This window comes from Trachymyrmex cornetzi, unplaced genomic scaffold (genome assembly GCF_001594075.2).
Source record: "Trachymyrmex cornetzi isolate Tcor2-1 unplaced genomic scaffold, Tcor1.1 scaffold371, whole genome shotgun sequence".
Lineage (NCBI taxonomy): Eukaryota > Metazoa > Arthropoda > Insecta > Hymenoptera > Formicidae > Trachymyrmex > Trachymyrmex cornetzi.
Genome location: NW_017298440.1, coordinates 281277 through 306634, shown reverse-complemented (window position 1 = coordinate 306634; position 25358 = coordinate 281277). Strand labels below are relative to the sequence as shown.

The 25358-nt window shown below is 36.3% G+C and overlaps 1 protein-coding gene across 1 annotated transcript in view; it reads right to left on the bottom strand.

Annotated features, from left to right (window-relative positions):
* The window catches only part of LOC108763627 (phytanoyl-CoA dioxygenase-like), a 144475-nt gene extending 121481 nt beyond the window's left edge, over window positions 1–22994 (bottom strand). The window contains exon 1 of the mRNA XM_018511412.1: window positions 22837–22994. The gene's annotated coding sequence lies outside the window, so the exon portion shown is untranslated. The remainder of the gene's footprint in view (window positions 1–22836) is intronic.
* Window positions 22995–25358: the final 2364 nt, after the last annotated feature.

The window sequence follows — 25358 nt, the reverse complement described above, 5'->3', positions numbered from 1 at the left end:
AGTGTGGGACTTGCCTTAGACGCCTGGAATGAATCCAGAATGATATTCTATTTAAAGGGAATTTGCGCGGCGCGGTGCTTACGCGAATCGAGTGAGTCCCGTGGACCTCTTAAGTGACGAATCGCCACAGGACTCCACCCCAATGAGGACGCAATCATTTTTTTTTTCATCTCTCCTATGCTTTATTTACAATCTATCTTAGGGTAGTAAGTAAATTTGTTAGCTTGATTAGGACAGAGAGGAGGTTGCCCAATGGCTGCCTCCCTTCCGTTTTTAACTTAATTATTTGTTAAATTATTTTTGAATGCATAGAGGTTGTGAAAAGTGAAAAATCAAATCCATAATATATCTTTCAAAAATTTTGAAAATAACACATATTTCAATGAAAATGACATTATACTTTACATTCAATATGCACGTACCATAAACGGTATCCTTTTTGGAACAAAACCTTAAAATATTTTATTTCTTTCTCTTTTCAATAAAATTAAATTCCAGCAAATGTCTAGAAAGAAAGCGCGAATCCTCTTCGTTAGTTAAAATTTTATATAATGTTACTTTTTATACGTTTTACTGAGTTTTATTGTCGTTTTTCTATCGGAGGGTACGAGAATGCTCGCCGCAACAAAATTCCGCAACAATCGACGGTAAACGTGTCTTTTACTCGAACACGTGACAATAATTCCGTTTGGGAGAATCGCAGGTTTGTATCCTCGTGCCGCCTTAACGCCAGCACATGTATGCATGCGTGAGCTCGAAGGTCCTAGAGCTGTAGTGTGCGACACACGTGACTGGCTTGCATAACGCACAGCCTATTGTAATGCGCAATGACAACGTCGTGTGTTAGCTTGGGTTCGATGATGATGGTGTTGTTATGCGGTTGCCCGTTGTCGTTGGGTCTCGCTAGAATTTCGCGATAAAGCAATTTATTCGAATCAAGGAGTAAATCGTTATTTACGTTCGATACACAACTGATCATCTCTAAAGTATTCTGTTCAATCATAAAAATATATCAAGATCTGATGATTTTTTCACCCTCTATTCACCACGGTAAAATTGTATCACAACGCAAAATATGTCTCGTACACTTTTTCTAAAGTTCTTTTTAATATCAGATTCAAGATCTCTTATTTTATAAACAGTTTAAAACGACAAAAAATATTTTAATTGTAATATATTTAATATATTCGTATTATTTTGATGAATACAAATGGAATCTTTAATCGAGGGTTCATCAATTCATCACATTCCTGTTCTTGCGTAAAGAGAATGTTTGTTAATTATTGATTATTAATATCAACCCTTTATGCACAATTGGGTCCTTTGTGTCCTGTACATATTTCTTTTCTGTGAATACTAGTAATAATACCTGATTAAATAATAGTCTCTGCTCTTTTCTTTCTTTTAAATACACAACTTTACAAATACTTTCTAAAGATGTTAAAATATATGCAAGAGAATCACTGAATAATAATTTTTATATATTTGTAAAAGTGATGAAAAATCCGAAACACGAACCTATCGCATGTGTAGCAAAAGAAAAATTATCCTGTGTAATAAATTTTTATTAAAAAAAAAAAACAAATATATCGTGATTGAAACGTTTGTTGTTAGGCGGCATGTTATTAAAGTTCATAATTAATTTATTAAGACATTTTTTTTACTTATCTACCAATTTGTTTATACGTAAAATTTCTGGCTCGTAACCCTTTTCCTTTTAGCTTGTTTTTTAAATTATTGAGCCATTATACTATTATATAATTTTATTAATATTAACTAATAATTGACAAAGTTAATGATTAAAGTTAATAATAAAAAATTTGAAAAATAAATTCATAAAAATGCACAATATTGTTACAGGTGCAGGGATACAACTATACAAGTGGAAGAAAACGCGGTGCTTTGGAATTTAACGGGAAGCAGGTATACGAAAGAATTGTTTCCTTTTTTGTCTTAAAATTTTCAAACGAATTACTTCAAATGACTTTCGCATTTGATGACGCGAGTAAATCGCATGAGCGAATCAGCTGGCTAATCGCGTAATTATTTTTAATCTTCCGTGTGCACGACGCCTACGCTTATCGCGCTTCTGCCGGTAATATCGCATTATAGGTACGTACGTACGAAATGCCGGGGGTTATTATTCTCGCAGGAAACGACGACGATGAAGCATGAAAACTTAACTGGATCATAAAGGACCGACGCGCGGTTGGAAGCACCGCTTTACGAGCTTCTCCATTCGCGAATCGTCGCGAATCGTCGCGCTTCACAGACTACTTTTCATGAGGCAGCGAACAAACGGCTCGCGATCCACTGACCACAAACGAAAACGGTATAGTCTTCTTCGCCCGCACTATGGTTAGTGATAAACCCCAAGAATGTGCGTGGCGCGATGCATATGGTCGAATACCCCGCAACGATAGCTACGTGAAATGTCGGTTGACAATATCGAAAACGACCTGCTGTTTCAGCATCAAAACAACATTGCACGCGATCGTCACAATATGCACCATCGCATCTGTATAAATATACCATAACGGCGATACCATTACAAGTATAGTACTTTGTAAACATTACTGATAAAATATGTATTATTGATAAAAGTACCATATTCACCGTAACATTTTTATCGGCAATATAATTATCTTAGAATGTTACGTTTTTAAAAGTAATATATTCCGACTAAAAGATTCTTACATTCAAGAGAAAAATGTCCCCTTCATTAGCATAATGATAAATAATGTAATGTTCAAACCTGCGCGTTTTAAATTTTAACGTAACGATCAACGAATCAATATAATAATTAAAATTGATGGCTAATATTTTTCTTGAATATCCTAAATCGCGTTCTTCTTTCTTGTCCACACAAAAGTGCAACATTTAAAAACGTGGATATTTATGCTATGCGTGTTATATCCTTTTATATCGTTTTATATGGGTAATTTCGAATTTAAAGCGCAAGTGCTATAACGAATTGCGAATTTTAATCAATTTTCTTCAACGATGACGAAGGATACCCTACCTTTCGTCTTTGTCGGCATCTCTTTATTGTGCCAGTAGATTTCTTAGTCTCTTACGCGAACGAGAATTGAATTGTTGCCGCGTTATTGTACATATTGCGCGGCGTTATAGCCTTCGGAATTGGGTCAAACAGTTAACGATCGGTATCCAGGTTACGAGTCGAGCCCACCTACGTGAATGCAAGCGTCGTTCTATCAACACGAAAGATAATCGCTTTTGGCGAAAGATTCCCTGGCGCGCCATCGATTATCAATACTTTCCACGTTCTATCGAAGGAAATAATTAACTCTATAAACCACAAGATGTCGAATATTATGGGATTTAATTCAAAGAACATTTGAAGAACGGTGAAATTAATTCCAAGATATATTTCAGATATATTTGCATCATAATTCTCATCACATAAATAATCACGAGAAAAGAATCTTGAGACTTTCAAGACTCTTATAATATATGTATCTCTACAGAATAATTCGCGGAAATATATTCATTTTTCATATATAATTATATAATATATGTATACTTATATGAAAGTTTTTTCATATTTTTCAGTATTCATTTTTCATATATAATTATATAATATATGTATACTTATATGAAAGTTTTTTTTTATTTTTCAGCATTTTTTCAATTTTTATTTCTATTTATCGCTAGTTTCGTGAAATAAAATACGAAAGAAACAATATAATTTCTTGCATTGCTTGCAACAAATAAGAAAAATTCTCACTAGTCATTGCAATTTCCTAAACAATTGAAGGTTAATACATATATCTACCGAAATACAGAGATATGTATCGAGTTGAAATTTCCATTCGACGAAGGCCGTAGGTAAATGGCAGAGGTAGAGACAAATCGGATGGTTATCAGGGATTGCAGAGGGAGAAGAGAGGAGATTGTTATATCGAGGCGTCGACGGTCTCAGGCTATGGTCGCAACCGCGACAACTCTGGAGAAATTAATATAAATCTCATTTCCTCGGTTTCCTACGGATACACCAAGTATTGTCTTACGTGTTTCATTCTCCTTGCTCTCCTTCTTAACCCCGTACAATTCGAGTATTTATTTCTATTCGCCACTGTTTTACGAAATGGAGGAAAAAAGTTTCGCTACGATTAAAATCATGCTGATTTAAATTAAATTAACTAACTTACGTTAAATTTACTAATTAATTAGAAATTGCCGTAATGAATAAAGTCATAAACTCTTAGCATTGCGCAGCAATGCCTTTTAATAATAAAATATATAATACGACGCGACATTGTGGATTTATTTATAGACGCGCGAACGGTGCAGACAAGGGAATGCGCGCACCCAGCACCATGCGATGAAATCAAAATTGCAAATACAACGACTTTTGATTAACTACTCATCGATTGTGGCAAAATCGTGTGCCGTGTGCCATACGCCATACGGGAGGCGATAGGAGGAGAATGCTGATAAGAGCGGTGGCGACGCACGACATGGTAAATAAACGTACGATTAATTAACAACAACACCCACCGCTGCCGCAGGCTTGCCGTCGATACCACAGTAAATCAGCGGCGATGAGAATATAATAATTGAGAATCGACGCGTGGAACACACTTGCACCTAATTGATATATCGTCAAGTTTTTGTCGATCGTTGTGATTTATCGTGGGTGTTTCCACGAGAGAAATGTACTGTGTACCGTTTACGCACGTTCATCGGTCGTTTACGCTACTAGAATGGATTCGTTTTCCCTGTTTCCCATCGGTGTGCGGTACAGGGAAATGGTATTTTTCCGAAGGCCGCAACCGATCACTACGTCTCGCTTTATAAATCACTTTCTACGCGAAACGCGAAATTGTTTCGTGCAAAATCTACACGCTTCTATTGTAGATTGATTCCCCGAGACAAGCGCTTAATTAGTATTTTGCAATTAATTCAACGCATATTGCATCTCTCATCTGCCAACTATGTGGTAAAGAGTGATTAACGCCAACGTGTGTGATATAATAGCCAATTAAATCGGTGATCAAACGACTTTTTAAATGAAATCTCATTTCATTTCAACACACACATTTCTTCGTATCGTTAAAAGTATAATTGTTGCTGTAGAATCCTTTTCCATGAAAAGAGAACTCTACAAAATACAGTGAAGAATGTCGTTATTGCAGTACGCATGTATGTACAATATTTGTATCTAGAAGGTAAAGAGATGTGGGAAGGAACTTGTTCACATACGTTCTCGAATATCTCCGCGCGACCATGAAGATACAAGTAAACGCGGCGTACTAGCGAGCAAAATACTGTAAATGCATCGAGAGTAAATGCACAACGGTACAAATATAGATCTACCACCACGGTAGGAGAGGATAGAGAGAAGACGAGTTGCAAGCGTTTTCCACAACCCCCAGGTGCATCAACGGTCCTGTGGCAATGCCGGCGCCAGCAGATGAGGCGGAGGAGTCAGAGGAGTTTCCACAACCCCCAGGTGCATCAACGGTCCTGTGGCAATGCCGGCGCCAGCAGATGAGGCGGAGTCAGAGGAACCGAGGGAGATGGCAAAAGGGAAGGAGTGGATGGTAATATAACGCGAGGAATAGAACTCGGTAGACTCGGTTAATTAACGAAACCCACATGGGACAGGCCCGTGCTCTGTCCAGGCCATAGCCTTTTCCTCCTCCTCCTCCATGGCACTATCTCCTCTTGCTCTTTCGCCATTCTCTCGCCTCCCTATCTCTTCTATTTGGTGTCATCCCTTCTCTCTGTTGCTACCCTTCCTATTTCTACCCACCGCTACGAATGCGCTTGTAAGGTTGTACGTAAATAACTGCGCATCCTTATTCGTCCCTGTGTGTTGAACGCGTAGAAATACGACGACAGTGAGTAAACGAGATGGTGTGGATAAAGTTTCGGTTCCATAATGGAGAATACCGGTGAAGGAGGAGAAAAGATTTGTTCAGTTGCATGTATATTTAAAGAGATTCTCGTTTACTCTCGGTTATTTTCGAAACCGTGATCCATTTTGCGTTCCCGTACCATGTTATCCAGATATGGAATGCGGATAATTTGTGCCGGACAGAAGTCCGGGGGTCGTGCCCGAGAATTCTGACGAGCGCTTAGGCACGCGATATAACGTGCACGGTATGATGGTTCCAGCGACGATCAGGATGCAGTTAAGTGAAAACGGATAAGCGGATACTATAGATTAAATAGAAGACGTGATACCATCTTTTTCCCTCCCGCGTTCGAAACGTTATTTTGTATAACCAAAATCAAAATATTAAATTCTACATATTTTAATTAGTATTGGTGAAAATCTTTTACTACTCGTTGCTTGTAAAATATGTTTAGCAAAATTGATGTTTATATAAAATAGTGCTTCATTTTCAAATTTGAGAAATCACTTTATGCTAAATTTTATACATGAAAAGTTTTCAAATTAAGATAATTTATTCATTGTAGTCTGACTGAATAATAAAATGTTCAATTTTCTGAAGAAATAGTAAAAATTACAGTTTAAAGTGCAGAGAATGTTAGACTAAACATAAGGAGGTCGTGCTAAGATTAATTCTGTCAAATTTTTTTATGTCTAATATAATTCATTAATTTGGATGTTATATCTAAAAACAAGCTTGTCTCTAAAAGAATTAAGAATCGATGAGAGTATCACGAAGAACGGAATAATTAACAATTCCTTTATCTACAACGTACAATCGCTGACTACTTCGCATTTACTTTCGCGCCCCTCTTCGATCGAGATTTAATTCCCCACAGGTCGAATTAAACGAAACGTCAGTGAAGCGTCTATGTGACGTTCCACGTGGTCGAGGACGACGCAGAATTGTTACCCCATTCTAGCAGTCGCGCGCGAGAGGGCGGGCGAGAGAGAGAGAGAGAGAGAGAGAGAGAGAGAGAGAGGGTGAGAGAGAGGGGGAGGAAGAGGAAGTAATAGCAGATGGGTGCAAAATAAACAGCGAAACATTCGTGCGGGACAGTCGAACGGATAGATGGGCAAACCGACGGCCGTGTGGAACAGGATAGCGTCGCTACTGTCTGAAAGACGAACGTCCTTCAATTATCCGTACGCAGTACCGCACATACTCGCCGTAACGAGCCCTTGCAGTAAAACATGTCCGTACTAAACGTTTCTCGTGATGTGCTGTTTAAATTGTGCGTGCAATATAAATTTCCAGAGTAGAGAACTGTCCCTGAGTGCTTTTAAACCATCGCATCGTAAACCTGCTCTTTATGTCTTTTATTAATATTTTTTTTATCTAACTGTAAAACAATCGTGAAAATATTTTTATATCCTACAAATGTTCGTGTGAGAATAAATATTATCTAGAATAACATATGTAAAATATGAAATATCTAACAAAATACTATTTCACAATTTTTTATTTGTTCGAGATATATCCTGTAAATCACATTAAAGTGATAAATTATTTCGAAAAACTCGGTTTTGTTACACACAGATTTTTATTGCCCAGAGAACATATTTTGAATATATTTTTTTTTGTCATGTAGGTGGGTATATTGCTCTTACGACCGATAAACTCTAGCGTCATTTCACCAGAGAACGAAACGGTCAAGAAGGCGTGAATTATGAGGTCACGCAGCGTACTATATTATACCTATAAATCGTCATTTTCGGATTTTGTAAGTCACGATCCCATAAATAAATCCACAGTGCTCTCTTGGCAATTTGCTTGTTTTTTCAAAGGCAGATTTGCAGAAAAACATTATACACATATTATGATGTTATATACGTGTTTGTTTTACATATCTTATCTAAATTTTCTCACTTGCACGTATCTTCCTTATCTAAATTACTATCTGCATTACACTCTTGTTATGTAAATTTTTAACTGCATCAAATATTGTTGCCAAATCTTATCATCTCCAGGATCTTACTGTATCAATTGCATTTTTATAAAATATTAAAAGCTCTATACGATAAAATATTAAAAGCTCTCACGATTTTTTAATAAATTAAGGTTGCATTTATGATATTTGTAATTGTTTTAATCTCCTTTTTATATTTTTATTACTCGCTACTTTTTAAATGGATTAATTTAAAAAGCAAACTATAATGTAATAATGATATATTCTGTACATATACAGTGAATATAATTTTTTATTCGATTTAATAATTTAACGAACAAGTTGTGAAAATTCTTTTTCTTTTAATTAAATAATATAATATAATCTAAAGAAATAAAAACTTAATTTTTTTCCTAGATTGTAAATTGTACTATTTTATCGCGCAACTTCTAATTTGTGCTAAAAATATTCGGGCAATATAGGTAAATATTACGATGTACATGTAAAATATGCTGCCTAGACATGTATAGCACGGAATTCAAACGTACCAACTATTATCGTGTACAGTGTACACGAAGCAAGCAGGAGTCTAGGGAAGCTCAAGAAGTAACACGAACGTGTGGCGAATAGAAAGACAATAGAGAATGACAGACGCACGACATGGAAGACCGAGCGAAACCTGACGGGATTCACGAGGCACGTTTCACCTTTGGAGTTTTGCAGGTATACGCCGAGCCTCTTGAAAGCACCGTCGAGTTCGCTCCCTTCGCTCTGGTCGAGGGTTGAGCTTCACTTCGGAGAGCTTAAACCGAAAACATAATCAAATCTCGCTGAGAGCTGCCGCGGTGCAAAGTTACTAATTGCTTAATTTCCCTCGCTCCACTCCAGTCTTCTTGTCTTCTAGCATACTCCTTCGATGCTCCGCCTCTTTCTGTTCTTCGTCTTCAGCTTGTCTTATTCTATCGAGTCTATCTTTATTTTTTCATCCTTCTGCCATCTATGATATTATGTCATCGTGCAGCTTTTATTTCTTTACGTATCTTTTCGTTTCCTATTCTTTATTCCTGTTTTTCATTTATGTATTTCGAAAGAATATGTGTGATGTATAATATATACATATATTAAAATAAAAACTGAAATAAAAATTAATAACTGAATATAATACGTTATTGTTACAAATATATACATATATAAATATATATTTGTAATATATTACGTGTTATATTAAACTATTCATTTTTATTTCAATTAATATATTGTGATATATAGTACATTTCTTTGAAGTATCTAATAAAGAGTCAGAAATTTCGTATCGTAAACAATCGTGTTTACGCGTGAATTGATACAGTTTTCTGTAGAATATATATCACCAAGAGATATAAGACAAGTTGCAGAAAGATTGCCAGAGGCAACGCGTGGTAGTTTCCTCTGTGTGGAGGGAAATTGCATGTGAGGAAGAACGTTGTCGCCTGTCGTCAAGTGTTATTCTATCTCTCCTTCTCTGGTTTCCCAACCTTGTCGCGTTCATTCTCTATTCTATTGCACACAAGTTTCCTATTGTACCACGAAACAATTCTTAAACAGCGGAAAAATAAATAGATTACTACAAACTATTTCGTTCTAAAAAAAAAAAAAATGTAAATGTAACCCTTAAACTAACAATAAATTACAATCTCTAAATCATTTATGTAGCGATATTGTGTATATAATATGCAGATGTAAATTTTCAAATTCTTACATGTCTTCTGTAATAATTACGACTAATAGCGTTTTTCACTAGCAGAACTGGTATGTACTCAGTGCAGCATATTAAACCTGTTGTACACTAACTTAATCTGAATATAAAAGTGAGATATTTCAATTAATAAAATACTCAATGTATATTTTATCAAATACCACAATAAAATGTATTGAGGTCATTAAGGATTTCGCGGTTTAATTCGTTTCTATATTTCTATGAAACGTACATGTTTACGATTAGTGTACAATGGCTTTAAAGTGCACTGAGTGCGTACCAACTGTGCTAGTGAAAAAATGCTATAATTTTTAAATTATAAACCTTGCCGAAGAAAAGTAACTTAAAGTAACGTAATTTTATCATTTATTTGTAAAACTCCGACAGTAAAAGCTCAATTTCCGAAAAATCTTCAACATGTTAATTTATTATTTCAATTTTTGAAAGTTACGAATTTATGTTTGTGAAATCGACTGAAATACGTGTTGGCGTACACGTCAACATTTGTTTCCTCAGTACATATATATTCCATGGACGCTGGAAATATTATCGCGATGCTGATTATATATTCTTATGCCATTAAAATAAACAACTAAGGGTCCAATGGGAATACTTGCTGCATACTAAATCGTTACCAGGCTTACAGCACATAAAGTCCAAGCAATCGATCTGCTGAAGGGCAACGAATCGTGCAAACGCGATTTCATGCGAAACGAGCTCCGAAACTACCTGTCACGTTTCGCGCAGAGAAATTCTCATCTTCTTCTCACTGTTCGCTATTCACGAAATAGAGAAAATTTTGAAGTCAATTTCCGATTTCTGCTAAACACTTGACTGACAAAGATTTAATTTGGATTTTTAATTGTGATTAATGATCCTTTTCCTCTTTTGTAAATAAATATATCCGCAAGTGTAATGAATAGTAAGTAAAGATAATAAGACGCAAGGTATAGTAAGTGCGTTAGTGCGCGAATTACGTCTACTGAATTGAAATAAAATATACAACACAAACGTTCGCAACGTTGTTATAAAGCGTCCAAAGACGTACAAATTACAATGTGGTTTTCCCAGGCGTTTATTAACGGCGTGGCGTGAGCACCTTCCCTCTTACGAGCAGGCAGCTGTAAAGTTCTACGGTCGGCGGAGGGGGAGTTAAGGCAAATTTTCCACCTTAACGTTTGTCTTAAGAAGCACCTTGCGTTTCTTTCGTCGCGAAGGTACTACCGCGCCATCGAATAAATTTCAAAATGCCGCGGTAGAAAGTATAGACGCGAACTCTCCGCTCCGCTCCGTAACGGTAATACTATCTCGGAATATACGAGGCAAAGCAGAACGTGAATTTTACTGCTGAGCTTTTCTTTAAAGCCTTCTTATATTTCTTTTCGTAAAGTAAAAAACATAAAGGAAATGAGGAAAGAAGAAACAAGCAGACGGACAAAGCAAAATACAAGAAGGGAAAAGAGAGAGAGAGAGAACATTGACGAAGTAATAGCTACAGACCTCGTATCCGTGTACCTCCCGCCCTCGATATACACGTTTCGAGCCACCAGAGTAATCGATCTGTCGGACGATACTCGTGCCAATGAATCGCTCGAGCGCGATTTCACGCGAAACGAGCTCCGAGACCACCCATCACTTCCCGACAGAGAAGGGAACCTTCGACCGTGCAGGTCACCTTCGGTGAAGGATGGTTCGTTCGATCGCGATAAAATGATCCCTCCACCCAGCTTTTGGCCGATTTAACAAATCGTCCCAGTCCGGCGCGAGACCTTGCTACGGGCTTCTGGCTCGCCTAGCTCTCGTTCTTTGCCGAGAAAATGAAAGAAAAGAAAGAAAACCAAGTTAAGAGTGCTGAGTTTCAAGTGTATGTATACCGGTACATATATCGAAACGCGAATTTTGAACGAATTCATACCTTTTATCAATTGCATATTGCACCGGAAACAATTATCAGTCTTCATCTTCGCTCTTGCATAATTCGCTATCTGATTAGCAAAAATTAATGTAGTCTTGTAAAATTTTTTTTATATATTGTATTATACACGCAAAATATAATATAATATATCGTATTCGAGATCAAGCTTTCGATTAAAGAAATTTGCATTTTTCAACACGAACGGTTCAGTAAACAACACTCAATTGATTCTTCCAGATTATTACCTCTGCAAAAAATAGGTGGTAAGTCTCTGAGAAACGACGGTCGTACCATGCGGGCGAAAATGTAATAAAGGAGAAGACACACTCGAACGAAATAAATCTTCGATCTTTCCCTTTTACGACACTCGATCCTCTCCTTCGTAATAAAAAAAAAACAGAAGAAGGCAATGGTCACGTTCGAATATGAAATACAATTCCCCGAGAAAGCTTGTATCGACATCACCGAAATTTAAAAATTCTTTTGTTATTTCTCTTATATATTTCATTTGTTGTGTAAGCAAGACAAAGTTTTGACCGACGCAAGAAAGAGAAAGAGAGCGAAAAAGAAAAGCTTTTTAAAAGTTCAGTCAGTCTAATACAGAGACAAACTAGAATACTTTTGAACATGATAAGTTAACATTAAATGATATATATTTTTTATGCTTTCGATACGTGGAGAGAATGAAATAATAGACGAAAAATCAAAAATCTAAATAATTTTTTCCGCGCATTGCAGTCTCTTTGAAATAAAAATATTTCAAGGCACATAATGCTATTTAAATTATTTTATATCTCGCATATAATATAATTAAGACAACTTTTTACATTACAAATGTAACTCGTTTTTGTCAAAGTCAAGATCGTGATATCTTCATGTTACGGATATCTAGTTGCGCATACAATGCGGATATCACATAACAATATGCTATTAGTAATACATCCTGCACTGGCTTATCGCATAATATATATTACATATATATGATATATGTATATGATACAATTATTTCAAATGATTAATTAAGAAAAAATGTCGTGTATAACGTATATTTAATAAAATAAAATAATTTAAAAAAAGAGTCGATTAGTCTATCTACATCAGACCTGTCCAATTTGAGCTCCGGAGCCAAAACGCAAAGCTAACGACGTAAAAAAATTCAATGTAAGGTTTTAGAAACTATAAAGTATTGATAAGCATCACTTAGATGCGTATCTAACACTTGAGAGTATCCGAAATCTTACTCACATTGAATTTTTTTGCGTCAATGGCTTTGCGTTTTGGATCCGGAGCTCAAATTTGATAGGCCAGATCTACATGTATGCAGTTATTAAATCTTCATTTTTTATCAGTTTTCAAAACTAACTTGTAAGCATATATTTCAATTAATTCACGGTAGTAATTAAAAGGAAAAGTTAAGATTATCTTTTTTTTATTCAAAGGTACTCTAGGAATATAACCACCAGCAAAGATAGTCCACTTTTACCCACATTTCCATTCTCTTTGTCATCTTTAGTTAAAATTCGTGAGAATCCATTTAACCGTAAAAATTAAAAAGTTTTTTATCTTGCTCATTCTATATCGTTATATGTATATTCATACTATTACAATAAGATAAAACTTGATTATTTTTAAGTAGTGAAAGATATTTGTACGAAATTTCTTCCGAAATTCTACGAAATTAAAATCATTATTACATTAAAAATTCTTTTATCTCTCTAAGTATAAAATCTAATTTTCTAATTCTATGTTTATGAGAAAGAATATCATAAATGTGTTAATTAATTACATATGTACAATTTTAATCAGGAGATACGGTAGTGTCTCGGCGCTGAGACGTCATTATTACACAGAAAAAAATGTTACTGTTACCACAACTGGAAATAATGATAATTTTCGATCATCAATTTGATTGTGATAACTTTAAGATGAACATATCTTTACAAAACCGTTAAGATATGTCAATATTACGGTTATCACAATCGTATAACCGTACTATAGTTCTTAAACCAAAAACCATATTGATGGGCGACTTTTGGGCGTGGCGACCTTAGCTGTTGTTTTCGTATACGTAAAAAATTCTTTTATTTCTGTAAGTATAAAATTTAATTTTTTAAATTCCATGTTTATGAAAAAGAGTATCGTAAATGAGTTAATTAATTACATATGTACAATTTTAATATTGCTTCATACTAATTAACTTTTGTATATACGTTTCCTAACTTGATAAAAATTTGTCTGTAATAATACTATAAATACTAAAACATCTAAAATATTTCGTATAACCACGCGCAATTATTATTTTTACATATCTTTTCAGAATCATGGTGACAATCTTTTGATGGTTTTTTCACGTCGGGCGAACTGCGTCGCATAACTATAATCATAACGTGTCTTATCGGACTCGCTTAAGTATTATAACTAGGGGTAATATCGTTAGTGGGCAATGCTTTTGAACATACGAAGAAGTTTTCAAGAGAAATAGAAACGAAAACAAGAAAACGCCAAGTGTTCAAGTGCCCATTAGCTTCTACTACTACACTCGGCATTTAACTCTTCGATGTAATCGGCCATTGAAGACGACGATTTATATCTCGTTATGTTTTACCATGAGCGGAGAACACCCTTTGTTCGGTCCATGGGAAAAGTGGCCTCCTAAGATACATTTTGCGCTCCCTAATCTGCGTACTGCGGGACCTTTCTTATCTCGTGGTTCCTTTCTACATTCCTCACTCCACCCCTTTGCGGTTTTTGACCGTCTTACTCTTATTTCGCGTCTTTCTGCTCCACGGCCGTTTCCCGAAAGGATCGTCGAGAGACTCAAGGAATCCGCCTCTCCTTCCAGAGCGAGAGAAACAAACGAAACTCGGGGAAATCGTCTTTGCTATAGCGTCGCGCCTCCCTCTTGCTTTCCATCTTCCATACCTCGTCCCTACCATTTCTATGCGGTGAATTCGTTTTCCGCAAGGATGAAAGAGAAGCTCTGAGACAACCAGTACCGAAACGAGAAAATTTCTTTACAAATATATGTCTTTTAGGCTTATTTTCTTTATCTATAAAATAGATAGAATCTTTCGCCTTATATATAAATGTAACAAGAAAATGTACTTTTACGTGTGACATACATACAACACAATGCATGGATATTTACTATAAAACGAATTTTATATATATATATACATAAATAATTTCATAAAAATATATAATATTAAATGTAATATTTAATAAAAATTATTTTATAAAATAGCATATTGTAAGATAAATTTTATAATGTAAATTATATACTGCAATATATTATATAATTTAATATTAATTTTTATTATTAATATACAGAGTGTCCTGGTGATACTAATAAGAAAGTAGTATAAATGTAAATTCTATATTTCGACTTATGTAGGATCATCTTCTTCGCTTGTATCAGTTGTATCACCAGAGTTTTAGGACATTCATTATATTGATATTCATATGTATATAAGTACTTATATTTATGTATATATAAAATTCAATTTATAAAATACATTTCTCTCACAACAACAATATAATTTTATAATACAATTCTTGTATATTATATACATATATTTTTTATTAAATGCTACATTCAATATATTATCTTTTTTTATATAAAATTAATTCTATCTCTTCAAGTAAATTGTTTGGTATCTCCTGCTGTTTCATTTTCTTCCCTCATTGCAACTAGAGTACCGTGAAACACTACATTTCGGGTAGTGCAGTAACAACGACGGCAGTCGTGAATGAAGAAAGGGAAGAAAAGGAACTCTTGTTTATACGACTAGGAGCCAGGACGCTCGCCCTTGAAGAAAACTCGATATCCTTCCACGCCTCGATTCCGATCTCCTTTGACCGTTTGCTTTTACGTACGTACGACTTCCGCGCGGGCGGCTTCGCTGCAAACGAGTTTTCGAGTTTCTCCCTTGTGGGTAAAGGGGATCGAGAAATTCCACAGGTTGTCCCTTCTACGGCAAATGCCTGTGTTTGTTCCTTTCGTTTGGTCCAGCGCTTATCGGCCGTATCGCTGGCTCGAGGCAATGCCTGTTCAAGAAGATCAAGAAACCGGTCGTACGCTCGCGAAAATCCCATTTTCTCTCGACCGGCTCTTTGAATCCGAACTTAGTGAACCGTGAAGTTCTTCCAGCCTTCTGTATTTAAGGCCATTATAGCCGTTGACCCGGCAGCTTAATTTGGTCGTCAGTTGAATTGCTGTACGCGCGTTCTTTCTTTTTACAACTTGCGAGTAGGATAAAGCCCCGTTTGAGGAAAATGTTCGCGGTATATACGTTATTGTCGCACAGTGGGATGTAGAATTCGTGTAAAACGCGTAAATTGATTCATACGATTTTCACTCTTATGCAGCGAATATATGTATACTTGAGAAATTTCTATTTTAACGCAATATCTTTAGAAATAACGGTTTTCGTTAAAATCTCTAAAATGACAATATAAAACGGCGTTTATTTATTCAACCCCGTTGAAACCAGCGCAGCGAGAGAAGGGAAAGAGGTGAGTTATCCCGTGGATGTCCCGAAGAATTGGTTAAACGCGTGCTAGTTTTATTCAGTGAATTCTTGCGGCAACCATGTGGCACAGTACGGTCTCGTATACATATATGTATTCACGCGCAGCTCAGCTCAGCTCAATTCGGCTCGGCCGTTTCTAGAAACGCGTTAAGTGCACGTAAGCAAATGCTTCCCTCTTCTCGAGAACGTCGTAAGGTTTACGTTTCGGCTCCTCGGTTTGCATTCCGCCGCGTGGTTGAATATTCCACGAAAGAACCCACCCCAATCTACCGTCCTGCTCGATCCCCGCCCTACGTCGCCCTACCCCGGATATCCCTGGAAACCGCCAAGAAGAGAGGATCTTCAGAGACGTTTGAGAGACCGACGCCACGCCGCGCCGCGCCACGAGGGTTGGGCGCGTGCATAATTCAGTAGTAATGTTGCGAGTATGCTCGAACCGTCGCGTCGCGCCGCGTCGGCGCGGCAAGGCGGTACAACTACTGCGCATTGCGTTGCATTGCGTTTATACGTTGCTTATAGTCGGTCGAGTTTCGTCAGTCTCCGAGACTTGCCGCTATTATTATTATTTACCCGCTCTTTCAGCCGATGGCATCTTTTATGTCGGTTGTCTCTACCGTTAGTAAAACATTTCGCTTACGACAATGAAGCGTCGAAGATGTAATCCTCCAAATTATAGAACGCGCGCGTTAAGATTTCGAGAATCAAACGAAGAGGCGATTCGAGAAGAAAATTACGAGTTGGTCAAACACGCACTGAGAGAAAAATGTGTGGTTTTTGTAACTATAATCATCTATATATTATTATAATTATAATTATTACTGCTATAATAGTAATAACAATAACCATATTTTTTATGGTTGTCCCAAAATATAACTGTAAAATTATAGTCACTTGAATCATTTTTATGGTAATTTCAACTATTTTATGAGATTATAATAACTTTAATTCTAAATCTCTTGATAAGATACACGATATTATATATAATCGATTTTAATTAATGCGGATTGTATCTGAAGAATTTGGACGAGGAACGATGTATTGAGTTGAAGATGGCAAACAAAAGTTCAACAAAAGAGCCGAGACAGCTTGTCTCCTAAATAAGAGACTAGATTCCAATTGGAGAGAGATACTCGATGGAAAATAGAAAGCTCCTATTGGCAAGCCGATAGCCGAACGAGCTCGTGAAGCGGACCCGCAGCGGACCATTGAGATGCAGCCCGATGTGAATCGTTAATTTAAGAGGAGAGAACTAGTTTGACTTAAATATTGACTCGACTGAGTTAACGCGGGACTGGCTTAGAGGCAGTACGGTCGTGTATGTACTTAGCCTTGCATGGGCGAGGCTCTGCCGTGCAAAGAGGAACCGCTGTCGTGCGCAAGAGAAAATGAACGAGGAAAGCTGAAACAGGAGAGAGACAGTCGGCAGTATGTACAAGTTGGAGAGAGAGAGAGAGAGAGAGAGAAAACCACGCAAGCAACGGAAATAGAGGATGTTGCAGGCAAGCTGTCGGAGACACGTAAAGTAAAACCCGTATCTGCAGTCTGACAGGCCGACTGCACTGCAAACATTTAGCTGCCAAAGCTGCCTCGAGGAGACTTTCATATTGTTGTTACTACTTAACCGCTACTTGTTACCGTTACTTACAGCTCCGTAGCTTCGTTAGCACGCGGAGGACTGTTTCCCCAATTAAAGCATGCGAACGTGCAACTGCTGGTTGGATGCAAAATTACATTAATATAAATGAAACGATATATTTCGTCGGTCTATTATTATATATGTTAGCGTTGCGACCACCTTGCCGCACGTCGAATAAAAATGTCTAATATATTCAAACTTGAACGTCATATAAATTTATATAACTAACATTACAAACTGAAAAAAAAAAAAACATTTTCTGAAACTCCTCTATTTCGATAGTTGTAAATGACCGTTGTATTGCCTATCATATTAAGTTACACGAGCCTATTTGTTATTGTGAACAAAAGAATAATATCACGTAATGAAGTGAGAAAACAAAGTTAGTTTGTACGACTATCAAAACTTCAATCTCTATGATCCTTCGATTCTTGCAGTATCACAAAAAAAATGAATCCACACATTTGATAACGCGGAATAAAAATGTTTCTGGCTACAGCTAATTCTGATTTGCTGAAATTGCATTAGATACTATAGCTATGAAATTTGCTAATATATACAGAGGATTTGCTGCTGTAGCTAATATAAGGACGTTAGCAAAGTATACATGTCTGTTACAGATCAATTTATTTAGCAATATGAAGTTAGTTGTCATAGTTATCGGATATGTCCGTGTAAAAGAAAATTGTCTCTGCCACAGCTAAATATGGTTTGCTGAAACTGTACTTGCTACCAAATTGTCTGCTACACAGAAAACGTTTACTGCAATGGTCAATAAATCGACATAATAGCAAAATACTTGTCTGTCACAATGATAATATTTAGGCCTCATAGCTAATGGAAATTAGACCTCACAGATACGACGTGTTAGGTGTCGGTATAATGCTGAATTAGCTGCCAAACCTAATTTTTAGCTGTGGCAGCTAATCTTTTTTTCCCGTGTGAATGAATCGCTGTACCACCTGCTCGCCTAAAATCATCCTAGAATGGCTAGAACGTCTCCCAGAGGAGCCACGGGATTATATATGTATAATTACATGCCGCAATAATGCACGCGGTACGAGGTCTGCGGCGCAGCTTATTCTAATAATCGCACCCGTTTGAAATTAAAGTCCGGGTTGTAATTAACGTCACGTCGCGCGGTCACGGACGGCGGGATATATATGCGGATAATCGCCATAAAATTACGGTAAGTTTACGCAAGAGCGACGTAGAGTGGGAAGATGCCAAAGGATGGTAAAACGTACGGAGCGGAAGGGCTCGCACCGCTCGCACCGAGTGACCGAGGGTACGAAGGGCCAAGGGACAGAGGACAGAGGCGCGGTTGAATTTAATAAGTCGTAATGCCGGCGCGCCATTCTTTCGCGCGCGCGCCTTCTGCCAGTTCTGCCGTGGATAACGCGCTTGCTTTCCCTGCTGCAGTCCTTCCCTCGCGCGACTTTACGGTATGGAAATTCCATGTGGATGGGGACCCGTTGCTCCAGCTCTCTGGAACAAACGCGTGACCCAATTCGACGTACGAACCGGGAATTACCTACATGGTGCGAAGTAATTCGTGAAACGATGTAGAAACGACAATGGCGATACAAGCTATAGTGCAATACAATAAAAGGCCGTTAAAACTGCTGCCAACACGAAAATTGCAGTGCAACTATTTCTCGCCACAGAAACAAAAAATGCGACCACATAGTTAATCCGGCAAAATCAAGTAAAGTTGAATAAATTGCTCAAACGAGAAACAAACAAACAGGTTATTCGTGAGCTTTATCTGTTTAAATTAAAATTAATGCATTTCCAAATCGTCATAAAATAAAACAAGTCTTTTTTAATAATATTCCATAAAATTTATAATAAACTCTGTGTTTCAACGTTTTAGTTTTTAAGGCTTGACAAAAACGCACACACACATACGGAAAAAGAAAAAGCAAAAGGGAAAAGAGAAACAGAATATATATATATATATATATATATATACGCAATTTCTGAGAAGTGTTGCGTTTTATCAATAGTTAAAAAATCGGGTTATCGTCACAGCACTTTGCAGCTTCACATTGTTCCCGTGAAAATCTCTGTACCTCCGATAACAAAAATTCACGCAAATGGAAACGAAACGATCGAAATTCGATCTATGTGGCTGCGTAAGTCAGCAATGCGGAAAGTTGAGATATACAGAGCGAAACAAGTAAAAAAATATTCTTTTTCAAGATTATCAATTGACAATAATTAATCACAAGTAGATTTGTGAAACAACAATAATAAGGAAAGAAATAGAAAAGGTTCTATTTGTATCACAAAGTGTATTGTGATAATTTTCTAGTTAAAATAAACGACGAGATTATTTTGCACATCTCCTGTGACCTAATTTCACAATAAATCGCAATCTATCTAGAATTGCAAAGCTCCTGAAAGAAAATAAAGTAAGCGCAGTGGTACGAAAAATTATTGCACGGAAGAGACTTAACAAGAGGAAATATACGTCGAGATCTTTGAATAGTGTGCGTTACCTAAATTTTCCTTTTTCACGAAAACCTGACTAATTCAGCGATACAGTTCCACGATACAATTTAATAGCTGCATTAATTTAATTCAGCGATTACATCGACACGCATAAATTGCAGGTGCAAATATATAAAGTCAAAACTTTTATTACGTAGTAATGCGACAATTTATGTATTTATATATTTTATAACAATCTAAAATTAACGTTTCCTTTTAAGTTTTGGAAATCAAGTATCTTTTAATTTTCCATGTGTAACAATATATGTACATACTGCTATTTTATATAGCATAAAATATTATTGTTCATTTTAGCTTACTTCGTTAAATAAAATATTATTACACCGTACTGTATTGTTGCAATTAAATTTGTTCAAAAACAAAATGTAAACGCGTTTTTGAAAATACGAGAAAACTATTATAAAAAAATAAAGCATGTTTCATTGCTTTCCTTTCACTAAACGATTCCTTTATTGTGATTTATATAAAAACTTTTCCATATAGAACTATACTTATGTGTTAATTAATTAGCACAAGTCTATGGATGATACTGATGCCAAGATGATTAAAAAAATATTTGAATTCGAAGGGTTAATCCTCTCCGATTTATATGTATAATGTATTCATCAAAGAAAATTGTGAAAAATACAATGCCTACGTATGCAACTCAAATATCAGTTGATCGTAAATCTGCCACGGGCAAATAGATTGACGTAATTTTCATTGTCCCGAAAAACTCGTGCGTTTTCGCAGCATACGAATTCATCTATATACGCTCTTTGACATATTTTATTTAAACATCCACCTACACGCGCGTAAACATGTACTCTAAATGAATTGACGCGAAATATCGTGCTGTCGATAATATTCGTGGATAAGTTAGCAATACAGTTACATTTCAATATTATCTGTTCCGTAACTAATATTTTAATTTTAATATTAACTTCAGGAATATATATGTCATTTGTATAATGCCATTAAAATAACATGAAAATTTTAAAATGTCTCCAAAACCGTCATTTAACAAACTGCGATCTCCTTCTTTAACTTTTCCTAAAGATCTTTAGAGATTTTCTTAGCTTTTCAGTATATATTCTTTCCTCGACATGAAAGCTGTGCTTTAGTATACGAATACATCGACGAAATCAATATCAATTTTGATTACGAATGCAAAATTCAGTGATGATAAACTTTACCCCAATTTGGACGCAAAAGTTATTACTTGTGCAACGTGTATATACACGGCACTCATTTGGAGTACTATTTTCATCTGTACTTTTGAATGGAAATAGCAAATGACAAATTCTATAGCTGCCCCCCCCTTCCCCACTTAACCAAATCTTAACGAAAAAATTATGGAATAATGCGCTATTTATGCGCTACTCATATCCGCAAAAAAATTTTTGTGGGGGGGGGGCAGCTAGGCAGACGTCTCTTACGTGAGACTCTACTATAGTGAGTACTATAGTGAGACTCTATACGACTCGACCGCGATTTTATGATTTTCTTTTTTTCATTCCTATTTTCTTCCTTCCTCTATTACAGCATACAAGAGACAAAGTATGATAACAATGAGAAAACGCGCGACATCACATGATCAGGAGATATGGTAATGTCTCGGAACCAATAGTAATGCGACAACGAGACGAACCGTGTATGTATACATGAACCAACGGTAGGAAACATATGAGTCGTTCATAAAGTGCGTTGTAAACATATAAATCAATTTTATTTACCAGGTTTTCATACGGATGCACGAAAAAGACAATTTTTATTAAATAAATTAGACTAGATATGAATTAAAAAATAATTATTTAGGACACTGAAGCGTGATGATAATGCTACTAAAGTTTTTTATTCCAACAAATAACGACCAGCTTGAACGTCCAGTATAATTATTTAGATTTATGGGTTAACATCATTATTTTCAAATCTGTATCTGGTCTAATTTTTAGATATTTCAGCAAAATCATCTTTTCAGTAAAAAAAAAAATATATATATATATATTATAATACAGAATAATTCATCATAATGATCATGCAAGATTTTTTAGATATTTGTGACATTTAAACAAAAGATTGTAAAGAAAATATTTATCTGTTTGACATATCAGTGTCTCAAACATGGAAATAAATGTTTTCTTTATAGCCTTTCTTTTAAGCTATCACAAATGTCTTAAAAATTGTGTGAATCGTTATAATAAATAGTTTATGTAATATAAGTTATATTACACATAAATTTATAACTTACTATATATCATGTATTTTATATACATATATGTATATACCATACATATAATGAATTTATAACTTTATTGTGCATTCCGCAGTGAGCTTCATAATTCTTAAAAACTTTCGATCTTTTTAATAAAGATATTTTAATAGAAACACACGCCCCACACACACTCTCTCTCTCTCTCACTCTTACAAAGGCAAAAATTCAGAGATTAATTTTTATAAATTTTTTTCTCTGGGAGATCGGACAACGTATATTTTTTTGGATGCACCAATGATAAAAATAAAAACTGACGAATGCAATATATAAAATACGCGCAAAATACGCGAGAACAGTTAAAATTCACGATATATCTCCAATTTTTCCAAACGCAAACGTGTATCCCAACTCTCATTTTATTTATACAGTTTTCTTAAAAAATAGTAAAAGAAATAGGAATGAATGGAGAAAAGAAACAAAGTGACAAATATTCACCGATTATCGCAGATAATCCAATACCAACAGCATTCTCTTCTCTCTAGGGTTGATCCGTTGCGACGATACTTAATACTTCTCGTTACACTCGCGGATAAACTCGCACTGCTCAATCATACTCGCGAATAACGCGAAACACGCAGGATAATGCGATACGCGCGTCAACACGTTATTTCGACGGGACTCACCGGGACACCGGGATACCGGGACGCAGTCGACGTGCGGGAAAAAAGAGCCGGATTGATAGATTAAAACGACCATATATTCGTTCGACGTTCAATCTCAACACTCGATCATACAATGCAAAACCCGTGTTGACGAACGAGCACTTCGGACAGACGAGGTCGGAAATATGGAGCAGATGGGAGCAGAATAAACACACGTCCGTTTCGTTGCCGTCAAGTTATTCGTCGCGATCTGAAGATGACGCGACGCGACGCGACTATTCCAAGAATCGGCAGTAAACATGGCGGACACGCCAACGGACGAATTAAGGGCTGCCACACACAAAAAACTTTAGGGTATACCCACACAAACTAAAGAAAATTAGTGTGTCCAATCACATTTTACGTGCGTCTTTATAGGAGAAATGCGACTGGATAATTTTCTTTATGCACACGTTTATGCGACTATGCAAGTTTGTGTGGATATACCCTAAAGGCCGCAGCGCAGACTTTTGCATAACGCATAACGCATAGTGCATCAGGCGAATCGACTAATCAGAATCTTTCCTTTCCTCCCATTCCATGGAAAAGAATTTCGATTGGTTGATTCTCTCTTCTTATGCACTATGCGTTATGCGTTATGCAAAAGTCTGTGCTGCGGCCGTTAGGCCTATCGCACATGAAATGTATAACAGAGCATAAGCATAACATAAGACTGCTGGACCAATGAGCATCTAGCATAATGTCGCCATATTGATTTACATAAGATGCTCATTGGTTTAGCGGCCTTATGTTATGCTTATGCTCTGTTATGCATTTCATGTGTGAGAGCCCTTAGGGCTACCGCGCACAAAATTTTGCAACAGTGACCGTAAACTTAAACCGACGAGCCAATTAGAATACTGCTTTAGATCTACGTAATCTAATGGAAATAGAAATAGCAGTAAACTTATCCATAACCTTTTGCAATAAGGCGAATTTCAATCGGTTGAAAAACTCGCCTTATGGATAAGTTTACTGCTATTTCTATTTCCATTAGATTACGTAGATCTAAAGCAATATCCTGATTGACTCATCAGCTTAAGTTTACGTATTACGGTCATTGTTGAGGAATTTTGTGTGTGCATGGCACCCCTTATGCGTGGTCTACAATGACCAGTAGCAATAGTGGATTAAGGAGTAGGCACAGAATGTCGACCAATACATAATTGATTATCCTCCTTACATTCGACTATGATTGGTTGATTTTTACGCCTATTCCTTAATCCATTGCTGCTATTGCCCATCGTAGACCACGCATAAGAGCCGTGACACCGACTTTTGCATAGCGTATAAGAGAATCAACCAGTCAAAGTTCTTCTTTTCCGTGAAATGGAAGGAAAGAAAGATTTCCGATTGGTTGATTCCCTTATGCGTTGTGCTTTATGCAAAAGTCTGTGTCGCGGCCCTAAAGCGGCATCTACAATGAGATTTTAAGGTGTAAAACTTCAGCTTTAAGCCTTAAGTTGTAAGAAATTGACCAATCACAGTCGAATGTGAGGAGAACAATCGGCTATGCTTGGTCAATTTCTTATGGCTTAAACCTTAAAAAAATTCAAGTTTTACGCCTTAAAATCTTATTGTAGACGCCGCTTAAGCCTATGGCACATACAAAAAAGTAAAGCAGTAACATATTATATAAACAGTAAGCAAATGATTGACCAATCCACAGTAGAGATCGTAAGGCCAGTAGCAAATCCAATGTTACAATTTCCTTACTGCCTTACGTTTTTGTATGTGCCATGGGCTTTAAGGGGATGCGCACAATGAAAGGAATAGAGAATAAGAGAATTTCAACCTATCAGAAATCATGTATTGTGGAATACACAGTTTCTGACAGGTTGAAATTCTTATTCTGTTCCCTGTTCCCTATTCCTTTCATTGTGAGCAGCCCCTAACGTCGAAACTTGTGTACCGGACACTACGAAGGATTGTGCTCGTGTTCAAGCTTTAAGGACTACCGCAGACAAAATTTCAGTAACAGTAACTATAAGACGAAACTTAAACCGATAAGCCAATCGGAATATTGTTATAGATCTACAGGAATCTAACGGAAATAGAAATAGCAGTAAACTTACCCATAAGGTAAATTTCAACCGGTTGAAATTTGTCTTATGGATAAGTTTACTGCTATTTCTATTTCCGTTAGGTTACGTAGATCTAAAGCAATATCATGATTGGTTCATCGGCTTAAGTTTATTGAAATACTGGGTCTACAATAAAAGTTGTAGCGTTTGTAAGAATTGTATATATATAAGATCTTAAGTTATAGAAAATTAACCAATCACAAGTATCCAATATGAGAAGAATAATCGACTA